Source organism: Pyxicephalus adspersus, chromosome 3 (genome assembly GCF_032062135.1).
Source record: "Pyxicephalus adspersus chromosome 3, UCB_Pads_2.0, whole genome shotgun sequence".
In the NCBI taxonomy this organism is placed as follows: domain Eukaryota; kingdom Metazoa; phylum Chordata; class Amphibia; order Anura; family Pyxicephalidae; genus Pyxicephalus; species Pyxicephalus adspersus.
The window spans coordinates 45,143,236-45,159,019 of record NC_092860.1 but is presented as its reverse complement, the minus strand read 5'-3'; positions in this window follow the sequence as shown (position 1 = coordinate 45,159,019).

The following is a 15,784-nucleotide window of genomic DNA, read 5'->3' as shown; positions in this document are numbered from 1 at the left end:
CAAGGCTTAGATAGACCTGTCATCGGGAGTTAGAATATATTATATTAGGCTACAACATATGGCTAATGGTGCTTACATACACATTTAGCTGGAAATGTAAATGACTACCTTTTACTGTTGAATCATATAATTATCACATTTTTTACATATCTTCACTTCATAGCCTTGGCTTGAATTTCCTGTCTGTACAAACTTACTCCCCCTTCAGTCCAGGGCATTCTGTTGCGCCCGTAGGAGTAAGAAGAAATATCTGGCCTGATTCAATTCTGTTCCTCTTACATGACTGTGCTCATGCTTGGTAGTAGGCTGCTCAAACAGAGAGAGTGATAGTCCTTGGGCAACTATATTATATTAAAGTGCAGCTGGCCATGGTGTTGGCAGAGGACAGGTTTATGTGGAGCTATGTCAAGACATTGTTAATAAGCTTGTCAGCTCATGCAAAATTCAGAAACAGTATTAGTAGCAAGATGCATACTTGTGTCTTTAGAGAAGTAAGTGAGGTTATCTTACATCCCTGGGTCAGCTTGCACTAAAGAATGCTCAGGTTTTGGGTAAACAGAAGCGTTAAAACATTCCCCTTTTCCTTACCATATTGGCTGAATGTTCGCCAATTTCTGTATGTATCTTAGTAGATAGTTTCAAGGTATGAAGAAACACATTCAATTTTAGACAAATATATGCCTTTTCTTATTATGAGTTTTCCGATGGTGGATAAAACACCCCAATCCCCAGTGACATCCTCCATGGAAAGTATACACATTTCTGTAAAGTTTTTAGAATTGCTTGCCCAAAAGATGAACCTTACTTTCCAGCTGTTTCCACTCTGGCACTAGAACTGTTGAGTTGACATATCACTTACATTAAAGGGATTCACTTTGTATCATGTAAATATGCTTTGAACTGCTGTGGAAATCAAGTGCCTGAGGGGTGAGTAAAATTATACAGGGAACAAATAACCAATAGGTAATAATTACCTGCTATAGCCATTTGTGAAAATTTGACTTAAATTATATTAAATAATGGGGCTGTCTTAGCTAGACGGCAGAATGCTTCCAGGCTTCCTGTATCATGGTTGGCTCTGTAAATTTAGACATAACCAAGACGAGAAACAAAAGCCATGTTAAGGTAAACATTGTCCCCAAAAACAAGTCCCATCAACTGCATGCAATAGCATTTGGCAAGAAAGTATGGATGTGGTTATTGTGTGTCAGATTTAAATTATTAGAGTGTTAAATGATTAGGGTATGTGTTACAGTATGAAAAGAGTATCACAAGGGAGCAAGCTCTTCATTTGGTCAATCCGGGTCTATCTGCATATGCTAACCATCACTGATTTGAAAAGGAAATTATAAATGTCACGGTTGCATTGTTCATCCTTCCTGATAGGATGCTGGTTATCCTCTACAGCTCATATGTGCAAAACAGGCCAGTTTAAACTATTACTCAAGGTCCTGCACATTTCTTTTGCATCTGCTACCAAAAAAAAAAAAATGTACATCACCGCCTCTATTGTTACCAGTGATTGCAAGAGCCGTCTCTTTATTATTTTAACGCTGAAAAATGAGCAGTGGGACAGATTTTAATGAAGACAAATAAGGACTATTTTCATTTGGGAGATCCTTTATTACGGCATTCATGTGGTGTGAATTATCGAGTCAAGTAGCAACCAGCAACAACATGTGGAGATGTAGTTATTTTGCCACTACAAATTAGAGAGTTCTAGCTACAGGCTTAGCAGCTCAAAGCCATATGCATTTCTAAAACTAGTGGTCCCCCGTGTAAATCTGACCTTTTTTTTTTTTCAAGCTGCCTTTAGCGTTATTGTCTTATGTTATAAGAGTTAGTCTTCTGGCATTACAGAATCGTAACAGAATATGTTTATTTTTAAATCCGTATGAAATGAGATCCACATGGTTCCGTATTTTGCCTAATATCTCTCAGCTTTGGGCACACTATGGGGTGATCTTGAGGTCTCTCCTGTGGAGATGTATATAACATTCCCAGGGGTCAGGCACAGGATATTAAGTAGATGACTTCTCTAATATGGTGGCGCTACAGTACCATAAAAGAAATGAATCGCAGTTGTATTTATTTTACAATGCAAATACAAATGTCAAATCTGATGTGATATGAAAAAAGAATGTCTAGCTTACCTGCAGATTTATACTGTCCCTTTCCAAACCCCTAAAAATGTAAACATTGCTAATGATGCAGGACACTGATTATTTTACTTTTTAAATAACCAGTGAGTATGCAGCTAAAACAGAGCAGCAGATCAGCAGATAATTACAATATATAATTATATGCAGATTCAGGTATTATATTGACGCAATAAAGAAGGCATAGGAAAGGGGAACCAAGTACCCACTGACATAATTGCAGCCAACATCATAGTGTCAACTAAAAGTTCCTCTTAGTCTGATCACAAGTTCCCCCCATAAAACCCCTTTCAGACTTGTGCTTCAAAACTCCATTGTTAACCGCTCCTAGCTGCCCCATTTTAACCACTATGCTGTCAACTGCAGTGTTTGACAACCACTTTGAATGAGGTTGGGTGTAGTTGAGGTGTGCTTTTCCCTCCAGACCAGGAAATGCAACCACATGGGCAGAAGTGACTTGTCGCCTTTAGGAACCGCACTGCAATCCACCACAGTCATGTCCAAATTGTGCACCAAATGGTTCCCAATTTGTTCCAATTCAGTTGAATGGGAATTGTTGTGAGCGTGGTTGAAACTGTGATAGAACAGTCTGTTCAATCTAAAAGTCTGAAAATGCCCTAAACCTGCTGCTGTGAAGATTGTAAAGGCTGTCACACAAAGGAATAGTAATTAGTTTGGTACCTTATTATCTTAAAGTTCTCTGTAGCTGATATTTCTTTCTGAATAACTTAAAGGGTTGCATTCATTACTAAATTTGTGTAACTGTGTCTGCTCTGTCAACTGGCTGACCTCACACACTACATGCATGAAGGCCCGGGAGACAGAACATGAGATCATAGAGTTCACAAGCATGGTAAAGAGTCAAACACAAAGTAATAATTCTAAATTAGGCGGGATACATACATCATTTATAAATACATCTTCATGGGTGTGGTGTGGGACTTAACATTATAACACAAGACGCTGCATGAACCCAATCATAATTGGTTCTTTGGAGGCATGCACAGAGAGGTAAGTTGTTCTATGCATAAACATGATACCGGCATTTCCTTAGTAGGCAGAATCATGGAAGATGGAGAAGAATCCGAAGGCATGCTGAACCTAGTTTCCCATATCTCTGAGCCCCATATAATCATAATATGACAATGCTTAACCACTCCTTGTACCTGTAACAATTTTATTTTGGGTGAACCATATGACAAATTAATCCAGTAAATAATGAATTGTAATGCATGCCATACCTCACTGGAAGCTAATTATATCTAAACCTGTGAAGTACAGAGGAAATATTTTCCTGTCCTACTTGTAAGTGCGGACTTTAAATTACATCCACGTGAAGCAGCTGGAATAGCTCTAAACATCAGATAATGATTAAAGTAAAGGAAACTATAAGCCTGACTGGATTGTAAAGTCAGCATGTCTAGAGCCTTGTGGTCAAGAGCAACATGTGTGAATTGATCTTGGCTCTCAGCATTGCTGTCTCATGCCAAATGGCTGATTACCATGCTTGGATTATCACAGCCCAAGCAAAGGGGACATAATGGCGACAGGATAAATTATTGCACGCTAAATAAGTGGAATACAGCTCTGCTGTGCCTTTTAGTAACAACCTATTAATATGCAGGTGACATTTGTTAACCGGCCCTGGAATGCAACATGGGCTAATCAGTTTAAAAGGCACATTCCAAAAAAAACAAAAACAATACTTTATAAAGTTCCAATACTAGATTTATTTTGTCTTGATATTAGTTCCAGCTGATAAGCTTCTATCTTTATGCTTGTATCATCAGAGTTTAGATCTGTTTAGACTGTTTAATGGAGAGGGGAGGACAAGCGGGCAGCATCTACTGTGCTCCCCTCCATACTATTGCACAGCAGTCATTCCCAGTTGTGGGAGATTGATGAACGACATCAATTTTCATCTGAGACTAGCTTGATAATGTTTTGTCTGATGCATGTATGTATTTCAGTAGTGTTTTGAAAAGGTCAGTGTGATATTGGGGGGAGCATGTCAGATTTCCCCTTAAATGTAAAGGAGTGGAGGCTATAGTCCCCCTTTAGGGCCTTTGTCTAAAAATATGGCACAGGATCATAAATTCACCCTGGTATTCAGCTCTGTCACCAGATAACCTATTAGTACATCCTTCTCCAAGGCCTCAGGAAAGCCTGGAAACCATATTTATCCTGTTATGGTGAATCATAAGTACCAGACATGCCTAGTTTGGTCTCTTTAAACTCCGTTTGTGCTGACTAATAATCTGGGGGTCCTAAAACCCGAACCTTTGAAAATATGAATTTTGCAATAATAAGAATATCCTAGGTGTGTCCACAGAGTATCATTATCTATGTGAACACATTCTCCCAGACAGCCCACAACTTGCTGTCATTGGATTGTCCTACTATTTCCTCCTTTGTGTATTGGCATTGAAAAAACCATGTAAACCTTATAGAGGGAGCTCTCACTGATACCAGTTTGTTGCTATGGACAACAACATTGAAAGATTGAGCAGTGCAGGGAACCTAGTGACTCTGATTAATAACTGGGACTTTATACAGCAACCTAGACCAAGTCAAACTTTCACTTAACTATTATTTCATTGTTATTCCCTTTAATTTGACACTACTTGCTATTGTTCAGTTATTGTTATTAGTTTAGTCTTTAATTTTTTATTCTTTTTTATGCACTGTGTTTTTATATGTTTTTACTTTTTAAACACTATAAAAAGTGTAAGCTGAATCTGTGAATCCTCTAAGTAGAAATAGAGTAGCTTTCTCTCCTTAACACTATTATAAAAATTCTTTTTTCTGTGACATCCCTGTCTGATGTGGCAGCGGGTTACACAGACAAGACTAAAAGAAGAAGAATCATGACTGCGGTTGTCAAGGGTAACAGTATATGCTTTCGTCTAAGCACGTAGTGGCAGTCTACCTGTGAGTGTGTGTTTGGCAAGATTGGTTAATTTTGCTCTGTGACGGCCCTTCTCAGCCTGCTGGTGTTTAGATTATTGCTAAACATGCTGGAAAAAACTTTGCGCCAGGTAACAGCTGGGAGTGGGGGTTCGTCACAGTAAGGATAAAAGAAATGGGTTAAAGTTTACAAAAACAAATTATACATCAAACACAATTAACATTTTCAAGCAGGTTGGGAAACTTCTGTAACAAATAGGAAGTGTTGCTTGTGCTGCAAAAGACAAAAAAGTAACTTTTCATTCAAAGCTTTCTCTGCTCTGAAAATAAAATACTGTCCTTTCATGGCTTCCTTTTTCAAACTGACTAAATGGGAAAGTCAGCCTTCAATATATCCACATGGTATAATCTTTGTAATAAGAAAGCTGCAGTGTGCCTTTATTGGTCGATGGGCCTTAGTATCTAAACCAAAAATGAAATTTCTAGTGCCAGGGATACTACCGGTAGAGCCAGGTTTCTAGAAAATCAGTTAGGCAACAACAGTTGCAAAAAATTGCAAAAACCACTTCATTTTAACGTAAGTGACATCTGAACTTTCTCAAATTTAAGACGGTATAGCCCTTAATATTATAGGTTGCAAGGTCAACTTTATCATTTTAGTCACTGGACATAGATCTGTTTTAATAAAAAATCTCCCAAATATTAAACATCTTTCACAGCCTTTGTAAAGTTTGAACAAATAGTAAAGAGAATGGGTCTGATTTATTAACGCTGTCCAAGGCTAGAGATGATACACTTTCATCAGTGAAGCTGGGATACACAGCAAACCTAGTATAGATCTGGTCCAGGACTGAAAACATTTGCTAACAAATATCAAATGACTTTTAAAAAATCCATTCCATGTTTGCTGGATCACCCAGCTTAACTGATGAAAGTGTTTCCTCCCCAGCCTTGGAGAACTTTAATAAATCAGACCCAATGTGTATACTCATAATAACCAACCACAGCTCTTTCAAATGACCTGGCTAGATGTATTTGAAATCTGACTGCTGTTGGTTAGTAAGCTGTACATTGCTTTATTGTAACCTTCCTTGCTTAATTAAATCACCAGATAAAGGTCATCTTGAAAAGAAAATAAGAACATCTTTTGTTTAATGCAAAATTCACACGTCTGGTGCCTATTTTCTTTGTTCACGCGTTTAATACGTTAAAACAACTGCCATCAGAATTTCATTCTAATAATAAAAATATACAGAATTACTGGCAACATTTGTATATAGCAATAACTGAAATCAAGAAACAGACTTGGAACATACCCCAGATTAACCTTTCTATCTATTAAATTATGTTGTAAACTGCTCTCGATTTTGATAATTTTTAACAATCCCTCCTACAGAAGGTATATATTATATTTATAACTGGGCATGCAGCCAAGAAACCGATGGTAATCTTTATTAACATTTCTTTTGCTTTCTTCTGATGTTTGTCAAATGTTTCCTGCTTTCATGTCATGTTTAAGAAAACATAAAATGTAACCATTCATCTAATCATCATAGTGGAAATAGGTAACATAATAATATGCATTTCATTAGGTCAAAAGTTGAAAATCCAGTTCTAATAGTGGCCACACAATTTTACATGTTGTGCCAAAAACAGAAAAATGCTTTTGTCCACTAGAAAAAGAAAAAATGGCCTTCATCTACCCTGGAACTATTATAACCATAAAGGGCAATATTGAAAGAACTTGGATCTTAAGTAAATCCAGTACTGGTTCCTGTTTCTTCTTTCGCAGTCCCATGTTAATAGAAAGAAGGAGAGTTTGCTTTTAATTCCCGGCTGATGTCGGTACAAAATATGATTTTGACTTCAGTAAATCAGTGTGGTTTGGTTCTCTACAAAACATCTTCTCATCATTTCAATGGGAGAATAATGTGTAACAGCATCAATCTGACAATCTTTTGTGCGTGCAACATGTGAGCAGCCTATAACCTTTTTGTGAGAAATCTTTTATAAGATAGGAGCAGTGCCTGACTGATATTTGATGCATGTGATCAGTCTGTGTCAGTATATTGGAATATGTGAACCAGAACATTGGGCAAACTGGATCAGCTATGACCAAATTATTTTTTTTTTGGTTAAGCGCCAGTACAGCAATTCAGTTCTGCAGCCACCTTCATCACTATAAGATTGTGCAAAACTGTCAGGGTGGGAGGACATTGAGTATGCTGTGTGATTGACATTCTGCCTAACATTTTCAGACATTTTTGAGTGCTGCAGAGACCACTATATAGCATTCTCTTTTTTATCCTTCCATAATAAAGGCGCCTATTTAGTTCCTGTAACCCCCCTTTGCTCCATGCCTTAGTAAACCGTCTTAGGACAGTAGTTTTCATACTGATAGAGCACACATATTCTATAACCTTTTAAAAAATATAAGGATGTAGCGAGGTAATATAGAAAGTAGTATTACAAAGTCTAAAACCTAAAAATGCTTGTTGGTTGGATATAACATTCTAATAATTTGATATTTTCTAAAAAAAAAAACAATTTACCAAGAACAAATAGGTAATCATTTTGACTTTGCACTTTGCATGATTTCTCCAAGTTAATGAGAAAGTATTAATGCCTGAAATCATATATTTATTTTTTCAATGTAGGATTGCTTAATTTTCTTGTTGCAAATAACATAAGATTTTGCTACATTTTAAGAATAGAACATAAACAAAATGCAAGGTGGGTAAATTGTTTTGAAAAAAAAACACTGTTTTTTAAAGGAGAATGTTGTGGAGACCTCAACTATGTTAATGAAAAAAGGAACAATTCTCCAGAGACCACCTACTTTTATTAAATACAGCGACTTCTTGTCCATATCACAGTATCATTAAAAGGTGCCGATATTCATCTTATTTCAAAAGGAATTTGTGTTTGAATAATTCAACACCATTAATTATTGCTTGCCTACGTGTCGGTTTGATGCTGCTTCTGTGGACACATAAATGTGACTGAAGCCTGTACAAAGTCTCCAAGCTCCACTTTCCATACAGGACATGCTAATGCTACCAGCCAGTCTCAGCCACAGGGACCTAATTAAAGGGAAATAAATTAATCTTACTGATGAGGTAATTCAAAGGACATAGTCATTTACACTAATAAACCAACTCTTTAACTTAGCAGAAAGCAGAAACAAGATGCAGCGACTCAAGGAACATCAACTTGGGGAATAAAATATATATAAAGTCTGGGGAGATTATAACTGTCAAAATCAACTTGTGTCTTTGCGAAGTTCTGTGAAAACTTCAAATTTCTTAACTCTTCATGTACTATATGACCATTCTCTGGAACTCATTTTTGTGAAGCTTAATTAAATCTGAAATCTAACCCAGAAATTAAAATTCTGGTAAATGTCAATGTAATAAAGAGTGCTGTTAATGCATGTTTAGTACATTTGTACCCAGTATTCTAGTGTCATGTAGTGCTAGTGACAAAAGAGCAGAACTTCTACACCATCTGCAGCAAATAGCTTTGACTATTCATCATAATGAACCAAAAAATTCTTAGACACCCAGTTATTATAAAATGGGGTTTTCATCTTGCTTCTCATAAGACACATCCTGCTGTGTGGATAAAGATTAAGATGGAAATGATATGTTTAGACATAAAGAAGCATTTGAAGGATACATTGAGGACATCTGTTCCTATCCCCAAATGAGAGTGCTTGTTATCTGAGCGTACAATAAACAAGTACTGGGTACTTTTTTTTTTGCCTATAGTGGCTAAACTGAGTTGTGAAGGAGCTAAGGAAAAGGCGAGGAGCATGGACTGCTGATTTGGCCACCATTAAAGGGGATCTGTTGCTTTTCCAGGCAAAACACAACTGTTAGAAAATGTAGTATATCTGTTGTGCAGTTTTAAAAAAGGACCTACAGATTTGTAATGTGTTTTAGGTATACAGTACATATGGAAAAGATCAGCAAAATGTATATAATCCTGCCAAAGTGTGCCTATGTTTAGAGAAATGCAGATTTACTGAGCACAATTACTTAACTGGCAAAGAGAAAACCCAGGTACTATTTAAAAGTTACCTAACTTGCTTGAACATGCATCAGCTCCTCAAGCAAATGTTGGTTCTGCAAAAGAACCCCTTGGACTCCCCGTGGTATTAAATATGAATGCCACTTTTAATTGTTGATGAGATAAGAATTCCTGTCCTAGGTGTAATAATGCTGCAAAACCAAATCAGAATTTGAAAACTAATTGGCATGCCAGTTGTTCACGGCAGAATGAAAACAAGAGAGGTTTGAACACTAGGAGTCTTTCACATTTGTGGTGTGAATAATTTGTGCATAATGCCAATCGTATACATATATATATATATATATATATATATATATATATATATATATATATATATATTTTTGAAAGGAAATAGAGAACAGAGGGGTTTTTGAGGCATGCAAAAATACATTTACTGCGGTTTATCACAGTCAGTCACAGAAACATTTTCAAAGCGCATAGTAGTAGAGGCCATATGGTGGTGCTAGACAACTGTTTACATTAACTAATTTGCTAATCACTATTAATGCACAAAATGTTTAAAAGTTATTGTATGCAAGTTTGTATGTATTGCTTGAAAACATTTCTGACCGATAACTCTTTTGTGGGAATAATCAGAGCAAAGCAGGGCTAAAATACCTTTTCTGGAGATAAAATAATGCTATATGCTGCCTGTGGTGCTGGTAGCAAAACCAAAAGGCTGGACAATTGGTCACATAATCTCTGTGGAAGACTAGATAGTCTGAACTCTGACCCTGCCCTTTAAAAGGGATTTGACCATACTCACAGACTTGTTTCTACCTGACCTGAGCCAAAAGATTAAATATAGGGTTCCACACCCTTTGGAAATATACTGTTCATTAGAACAAAAATCCTACTTTTTTTTCCTTTGGCAGTGATATTGTGGGGAACATGTATTTTGTTAAAGCCATTTATTTAGATGATTCTGCTCAACTGGTTTTAATATCTCTGTTTGGTTATTTTACAGTACTCATGCTATTATAAACTGAGATTTTAATAGACAACTTGTGCTCACCTGAAACCTATCCAAAAACTCAGGATGACTAACTCATCATCAGATCAAACAGATAGCTAAAAGCTAAACTTTGCAAGGCATGACCATCTCTTAAAACTGTTCTCAGGAATGTTAGATGTGTACCTATGGCCGAAATTTAGGGTCAGGTAGTAATTTATTTAGCCTATATTCATACCATACACCTAACAGGAATACTATAAAACTTATCTAGTTTTTATATATGTAAAGAAATTAGGTTTCATTGTTCCCAGGACACAATATATGAGAATCTTATTCCCAAATGATTTTTTTTCTCATAACAAAGCTGCATTTTTATCTGTTTGCATTATGGTGTCTATTATGTATCAGTCTGTAACCACTTATTGTAAAAGTTTCTATGACACCACCTCCTGTGTTTGTAATCAGAAAGATCTGTTTGTAGCATATGTCTCATGTTGTCAGAATGGGCGCTTTTGTGTAGACCAGTGCTGTCTGACAGAAAGTTTCCAGATCTTGGCCAGACCATCATCTTGTCCTTATGGAACTGGAAGAGGAACAATTATTTTGCATAGTTCTCTCATATGGTGCAGCAATAAATAGCTCTGCTGGATGTAGTTGAAAACCAGGCTAGCTTGTTTGCAATTGATCATTTTGGCACTTTTGTTCAGACTGGTCCCAGTGGACAAAAAAAGAAAGTTCCACAAGGTTGTGTACAAACTAAGGCAATTCAGGTCAATTCACAGACCAGAGCATCGCTATAACTGAAGTGTTTCAACAAAAATAACAACACATTTTGTATTATGAGGATTAGGAATTGAGGGGTTAGGTGGAGATGTGCACCCATATGTCTTGTAAGTCTTAGAGCGAGAGAAATTAGAGCTGGTTCAAGTGAGAAAATACTAAATTGCAAAGGCTGCATATTGCATAGTATAATGACTAAATAAAAGGTACCCAAAGTATATGTTTGTATATTTACCGTAATACATAGATTAATTAAAAATCATCTTGTTATACTTGTTTGGTGAGTGCAAAACATGTGTGTTGCTCATGTAAAGAATTCAGAGCTGTCCTATGTTCACTTCCTTCCTTTCTAACATGGGACAGGGTTGACACCATTCTGTCTACAAAAAAATGCTTTGTTTCAAGCCACAACAGCCTGTACTGATCAATACAGAGGCTATTGTAGAGGCTATTTTCTGGTTCTTATACTGACCCAAAGGCTTTAAAGCTTTCTGAGGCAAAGACCTTATATGTAGTTTATATGTGTTCTATGCAGATCAGAAGTCTTGATATCACTTTTGAAGATGGGGATAACAAGGTAACAAAAACAATTACGTGTTACCCAGTATTTGCAGTATTTTTGAAAAGCCAAGCAATGACAACCCCTGTAATTCACTCAATGTATGTTTCCTTTGCACCATTACATTCTACCGGGTAATTAAAAAAATTATCACTGAAGGAGAGACTGCCCCCAAGGACTTCAGAGAATAAAGAATATTATTTTTTTTACATGCCTCAGAGAATGCATTATGATTGTACAAAGGACTGTTACAGAAGCTTATTTCATCAACTGTTTATCATTAAAATCATACAGATGGAAGAATTTTACTATGGCCAGTATTTGCAGAGGACTAAGTGCAATATATAGCGGGGCACTTTTTCTTTTATATTTCAAAAATGTGATTAGCAAACTTGTAACTTGAGTAACTGTATTTGTTTGTAGTTGTGATAAAGTAACCATGTGAAAAAGTAAAAAAATATTTTATGAAAAAGAGAAGTGAGGGCTGAGTACTATTATTATTATTATTACACAGTATTTATATAGCACCATCATATTACACAGCGCTGTATTAGCGATGGTTTCTGCATCACTGTGCTATGAGACAGCAGCAGCACTGAGACGCTACTAACAGGGATGACAAAAGAAGCCATCAGCAGATAGGATCCTCAAGTCTCTCTCTCTCAATATAAAACTAACCCTGCCTCAATGAGACTGGAATTCTACTGTAAAATGTTTTCTTCTAGTTGTAGAGGTTCCTACGGAAGGAAGGACTGAATATCTTTTGCTTCTTGGGGGTGGCTGGAAACGTTTTGCAGTGGCAACTGGGAATACACTATTAGTTTAAAGAACTAATAGCCCCCAGATGCATTTTTGGCGCATTGCAAATTGCTACTTATTTATTGAATGTGCATGGTGAATAATATCAGTAAGCTGATTTATTTTCATAATCAGACAGCAAAGCCTAAGTTTCATTTAGAATTCATAAGGCAAAGGAAAACCAATATATGTTTGAGGCTTTTGTGTTTCCTATTTTAGTGTCTTACATTTAAATGCTGTGCTTTACCAGTGATAACGAGTATCCTTATTGTGCCAACTAGTTTTGTGACAGCAATTTGGGAATGCGTATTGTAATGAACACTGTAGATTTAAAAAGCACTCACAGCCAAAATTTTTCTGACTGAAAAAAATATAAAAAAACCCCTAGTCAAGCTGTTCCTATATGCCAGCCAGCACTTGTTTACAGCATTGTGCACTGAGCTGAATATTTCAGAGTTATCCTGTACCAAGAGCTCATCTTGCATGAGAATCTGACGTGTACAGAGCCTGGCCGACATTGTTAATGGATACGCCAGGACAGAAAACGAACAATCGTAATGGAAACTTAGGAAGGAGAATGCAGTGGGATGCTGCTCACTCATTTTCCCCCATCCCCTCTCCAAAGAATAGAACAGCGCTGTATGTTCAGTGCTCGCTCATTCATCTTTGAGTCATTTGCTGTTGGAAACGATTATGAAAGATTGATTCCAACAACAAAAATCTAGTTTGTGTACATAGCATATTACCTGTGCACATAAAAGGAGTTCTGCCATCCCTGCCTTGCCAATCAAGAGGCTATTAAACCTAGAAAAATACTTGGTGAAAATAGAGGCACTGGTAAAAGATGAGAATGGTGAAGCCACTAGGGATGAGTGAGTGAAATTTGTGATTTTGATCTCACGGCGAATCGGGCCTTTCTCGCTTACTGAACATGTAATTGTGATTCGCCAAGAGGTCGGGTTCTCACCGAATTTAGAGTTCATCTAAATTCGCCTGCAGTCACAGGTGATTGGAGGCACCCGCGTGCCTCCAATCAGCTGTAACTGTAGGTTCCCATGGTCACTGTGCTGTACTTATCAATACAGCCCAGTGACTGTAGGAACTGAACTCAGATGAACTCGCCTGCAGTCACGGCTGATTGGAGGCACCTGTGTGCCTCTAATTAGCTGTGACCCCAGGTTCCCACAGTCACTCGGCTGTACTTATCAATGAGAAACTCCATTGGGAGTTTATCTGAGTTTGCTTGCCTCCAATCAGCTGTGACCGCAGGTTCCCACGGTCACTGGGCTGTAACAGCCCAGGCAGCGTGGGAACCTGCACCCTGGACCTCAATGGAATTCGCGAAATAGGTTCGTCGAAATTTCGCGGACCCATTAGAAGTTTGGAAACATTTTCGCGAGACTTTTTAGAAGCATTCTTGATCATCACTAGAAGCCACTAGGGAAAATTTTCCACCATATAGGGAACATCAACCCTGTTAACAGTGGGAAACAGTGGCTCAAATATCTCAGAGATTGACACCCCCTTACATATTAATGCCAGCCATGCAGGGAACTGCTATCAAAATATGTTTATAGGAAAAATTTGTCATGTAGCAACCACCAGATGGGGACAATATGAATACATGAACTTTTATTTTCTTTTACAGAGTCATTGAAGACAACTACTAATAAGGCACTCAAGCTTGAAATAAAAAGAAATTTTCTCCTTTGTCTCCTATCCAATAATTGTCAGAGCAAAGCAGTCATAAATAGATGACACCATAGCCTCAAAGAATCACCAACAGTGCTGGTCTGGACTCTGACCCAGGTAGGCTACAGAGTGACTGAGAAAAATGTAACATTTAATTTTTCCAGTACGGATTGGAAAACTCAATATGAAAAACTGATTGTTAATGGAAACAGTCCCATATTTTTCCTAATTCCAGCAATCAATCAACATTTGACTATTTATCTTTTTTTAGTTTGGCCACCAGAAGTAAATATGGCCATGCTGTTATATATATAACCTTTTGCGGGTTCATTTTTTTTCTGTTTTAGCCAGCAATGATGTGCTAAGTGATCTCTCTATACACAGTACCTGCTGATTCTTTCCAAGTGGGGACAAGAAGTCTCTTTCTCTTCCATGTAGCCACGGCTTATGTGACCCATCAATAATATATTTGCAGCAAGGTCGATATGATGAGGGGTCAGCAGCAGAACCATGAAGACTCACTCAACAAGCTGGCCCAGTGGATGAAAGCACAGGAAAGGGCCTGGCAGAGGCGCAGGAGATATTTGGAACAGCAATACACTGTTCTCCTTTGGGAGGTTCACACAAGGGCACAGGTACAGAACAGCAGCCAAAAAGCTGTAAACTTTATTTCTTCTTTGCTTTAAATATTTCAGTATATTATTTCAGAACCTGTAAAGTGGTTCCAGAGGTTCAATATAATTGAAAATTGTGTAAGAGTTGTTCTGAAAAAGAGATCATGTCTGTGGTTGCAAAGACAGCTTTTCTGTTGTGAATACTGTATTTGTGTTTATTTGTTGCTTTTTAAGAAAAAAGATAACATTTGTCCCAGAATGTGTTATTTAATAGAAGTCTTTTGCTTCATTTCCCAAATGATGTAAATCATTTGTAAATATTTTTCACCTGAGTAATTGAGTTCTTGAATTTCCTCTGTAGTGTCACCAGTGTATGCAAATATACTTTTTATCTATGTTAAGTATGTTTTTATTTTTTGGCCAGCAATAAAAGTAATTTAGTAATGTTTTATGCAAAGAGGACAATGCTGCAGTTACTTTGACTTGTAGTTCTATACTAATACTTGGTTATAATGTTCAGTTATTTAGTTATTAAACTGAATTAGGGGTTAGGCTTTGGACATTAAAATATATACATAATCTAAGCAAACAGTAAATAATGTTTAAATCAAGGCTTTAATACCACCTATAGTTACCAGGACTGGTGGACAATTAATATACAAACCTCACTGGAGAGCCACCAAACAGTTTAGAGCACCTGTTGTTTGTTGGATTAGATTGCATTTATTGTCTGGTAAAAATGCCTAAAGAGGTAAATGGCCATAGTCTTGTCACACCTTTACTTTAAAGAACACTTTTCATAAGATACATATGGATGTTGCTATTGCGGATCCCTGGAAAAATATAGTTGCCTAGATATGCTGATCACAACCAATCCTCCTTCATCCGCTGGCAGCAGCAAGACAGGCTATGGAAATTACTTTAATGTTTCTTCGTACATTTTAAAAGTGTTCTTTGCCATATAGTAAAGGCCTTTGACTTACCACTTAAAGGCAACTGCACAAACTTTTTATACAACTTGCATGGCTTTACTCAGATGTGTTGCTAGGATTGCGAAAGACCTGGGAACTGTTGGGCATCAAGAATTGTGATCAAGACAATGTAACAATAACTGCAGTAAGCAGTGCAAAGTGATCATCAATACTACACAGGAAAAAAAATGTTCGTATATATATAAAACCTTTTTAAGCTTTTCATTTAGTACTTTTTTTCCTTTTTTTTTTTAATCACATAGTGTGTGAGCATG